We start from the raw sequence: 3,652 nt of genomic DNA, 5'->3' as shown, positions 1-3,652 counted from the left end.
CCCGTCAGAGCTCTTATTCCCAGGTGATGTGTGTCTTGCTGGGTGGCCTAAGTGTATGTTGGCTCCTCAGGGAGCATATCATCGCTGGGCAACATGCACTGGAAAGCTTCACTGGAGGAGAAAGCAAACATACAGCCTGTGGTCTCGAGCAAACACTGTCAGCTGGGTCAGGACACTGGTCAATACAGGTGACAGATTAGAGTGAAGTCCAGGTAAACATGTCCTTTTGTGACTGGCTGAACTAAAGCATTTAGAGGTTTAGAGAAGCGTCTTACTACAGTTTGACCAGCTGTGACTTCATTTTTGTATGTTTGCATTATTTTACTATGATACACATTAGCTCTGCACTCTATAAGTAAATTTTGGTCAAATGTGGATAAAGCCTAAAAATGATAAATTTTTTTCATCATTTACTCATCTCCCACTTGTTCTAGACCAGTTTCTACTGAAGAATGCTGAGAAAAAAAACAGCATTTGACTTCCAGAGTATTTTTTGTTCCTACTATGAATGTCAATGGCTGTTTTTACAGGCCCGTAGCCACCCTGATGAAAGGGGTGTTTTTTTTTTTTTTCTCAAAAAGTGGACCTTTTTGCGATTAAGGGCCTCATTTGGGCTACTGTTTAATTATGAGATTTAAATACTGCATTTTAGTGACATTTAAAGCACTATTTTAGCTGAAATAGATTGTCGAATGTTCATCATAAACAAAAATGTACATTTGAAATTCATGGATAACAACAACAGCCAAAATAGTTCATTTATTCATTCATTTCTTTTCTTTTCAGCTTAGTCCCTTTATTAATCTGGGATCGCCACGGCGGAATAAACCATCAACTTATCCAGCACATATTTTACACAGTGGATGCCCTTCCAGCTGTAATCCTGGGAAACACTCATACACTTTCATTCACACTATTGCACTATGGACAATTTAGCCTACCCAATTCACATATACAGCATGTCTTTGGACTGTGGGGGAAACTGAAGCACCAGGAGGAAACCTATGCGAACGAGGGGAAAACATGCAAACTCCACACAGAAACACCAACTGACCCAGCCGAGGCTCGAACCAGCGACCTTCTTGCTGTGAGGCGACAGCACTACCTACTGTGCCATCGCGTCTCCTTAGCCAAAATAGGATTCAAATTAAATTAAAATAGGCCGTTTTTGTAGCCTCACAGCTTATTGCTCATTTTTTTCTTTCAAGATTAAGGTCCAAGATTTAGAAAAAAAGTTACTTGTAAAATATTTTCTCTATTTAAAATTAATACCGTAGTGATTGTATGTTTTCTTGCACAGCTGGATGGTGAACTCCAAAAAATAATTGTGTGCATTGGCCAAAACTGATTAGCTTAAGTCACCACAGCCAACAGAGGATACCACTTAGTCTTAAAACATTTTTCAATGGGTTATTCTAACTATTTATGATGGCATAGCAGTCAAAATAGGACAACTTGAGTGTAGAGATTTTTGTTTGTTTTGGGGTGACCAATCACTTTAAATTTATTGCCTCTAGACCAGATATTGTCCTCTGGTATAGGCACCAAACCGGTGGTGCGTATAGAACTAACAATACCCTGGGAGGAAAGGATGGAGAAGGCCTATGAACACAAGCTAAAGAAACATCAAGGTCTCAGAATTGAGAGCCATGAGAATGGATGGAGGGCCTGGAATTTACCAGTAGAGGTTGGTTGTAGGGGGTTTGTAGGGCAGTCACTCTGGAGAACTCTTAGGTTGAATTGAAGGAATGGCCAGAAAACAGCTAGTAAACAATGTCACTGAAAAGGCGGAAGCAACATCACGCTGGATTTGGCTACAAAAGGAGGTTCAGTGGAAGAGCCAACTTGTTGGAAGACACACCACATTGACACCAATCAGAGTTGATTGCTGGTCAGCAGAAGAAGATCCAGGATACTGGATCTGTATCAACTGAGTGTATCAAAGACATCAAAGACTGGATGACCAACAATTTTCTTCTCTTAAACTCAGACAAAACAGAATTATTACTTATTGGGCCTAAATCTTGCACACAGCAGATCTCGCAACTCAATTTACAATTAGAGGGATACAAAGTTAGCTTTAGCTCTACTATAAAAGATCTGGGTGTCATATTAGACAGCAATCTAACTTTTAAAAACCATATATCCCATGTCACAAAAACTGCCTTCTTTCATCTGAGAAATATCGCTAAATTACGAAATATGCTATCCATCTCAGATGCAGAAAAGCTAGTCCATGCTTTTATGACTTCGAGACTGGATTACTGTAATGCTCTATTTGCTGGCTGCCCAGCATCCTCTATTAACAGACTTCAATTAGTACAAAATGCAGCAGCCAGAGTTCTGACCAGGTCTAGAAAATATGATCATATAACCCCAATTTTATCCTCCTTACACTGGCTGCCTGTTAAATTTCGTATTGAATTTAAAATATTACTTCTCACCTATAAAGCTCTAAATAATCTAGCTCCTGTTTATCTAACCAACCTTCTGTCTCGCTACGAACCAACTCGTTCCTTAAGATCTCAAAATTCAGGGCTTCTAGTAGTACCTAGAATAGCAAAATCAAGTAAAGGAGGTCAAGCCTTCTCTTTCATGGCTCCTACACTCTGGAATAGCCTTCCTGGTAATGTCCGAGGCTCAGACACACTCTCCCAGTTCAAAACTAGATTAAAGACCTATCTGTTTAGTAAAGCATACACTCAATGCATCACCTAGCGGGTTCCACACAGGCTTCTGCATCTTGCTTATATACACTATGAACAGCAGCTACGCTAATTATTCTCTTTATTCTCTATTTTCACCTGGGGATACTCATCCCGAGGTCCTCAGATTAGGCGGAGTCACTGATTGGATCCAAGACCAGCGACGTGATGATCCCAAGGATTCCATATCCGGGACCAGGCCATATCCTGAGCTGCTGCTGCGCTGATGGTCGTGGGGAGTGGAGAACATGTGTCTGATTCCAGCGACGCTCCAGGGACAGACGAGTCTTCATTGAGGCCATCTTCCAGCATAAACCACGGCGAATGAAGCTCTGCACAAGACTTTTGGCCAGCGGAGAAATTAAAATGGTCGTGCCCAACTGAGTCTGGTTCTCTCAAGGTTTTTTTTCTTCACTTCCATCAGGTGAAGTTTTTTTTCCCTCTCCGCTGTCGCCACTGCCTCGCATGGTTCAGGATTGGTAGAGCTGCGCATCGATGAATTTGCTCTTCAGTGTTTGAACTCTCAGTAATGATTAAATCACACTGAACTGAGCTAAACTGAACTGAACTGAACTTAAACACTAAAACCTGAACCACACTGTTCCAGTTACTATGACCATTTATGTGAAGCTGCTTTGACACAATCTACATTGTAAAAGCGCTATACAAATAAAGCTGAATTGAATTGAATTGAATTGAATCTGTTGTCGAGCCCTCCCGAGGTGTCATGGGCTTAAATCTGTGAAACATCAAGGAAAGGGGGATGCCCATCTGATGACCAGCTGTAACCACCAACCCTCAAGTAGAAAGTTTCCCTAACTGGTGCTGAAGATAGAAAGAAGGGGGAAATTAAGCCACTGGCCCACAGTTGGTGCATGGCAGAGTACTTGTAAAGATTTTGCATGATTAAACATTTACACAGTGGTTTGGTTTGTTCATATTACTCA

General features: G+C 41.1%; 1 long non-coding RNA gene across 1 annotated transcript; it reads left to right on the top strand.

Annotated features, from left to right (window-relative positions):
* Window positions 1–210: 210 nt before the first annotated feature.
* On the top strand, window positions 211–3,394 carry LOC141377836 (uncharacterized). Its single transcript, XR_015509410.1, has 2 exons — window positions 211–305; window positions 787–3,394. It is a non-coding gene; the product is annotated as an uncharacterized LOC141377836 (long non-coding RNA).
* Window positions 3,395–3,652: the final 258 nt, after the last annotated feature.

Source organism: Danio rerio, chromosome 15 (genome assembly GCF_052040795.2).
Source record: "Danio rerio strain M-AB ecotype USA chromosome 15, GRCz13ab, whole genome shotgun sequence".
Taxonomy (NCBI): Eukaryota; Metazoa; Chordata; class Actinopteri; order Cypriniformes; family Danionidae; genus Danio; species Danio rerio.
The sequence above is the reverse complement of the archived record's forward strand: the minus strand, read 5'-3'. Positions and strand labels throughout refer to the sequence as shown.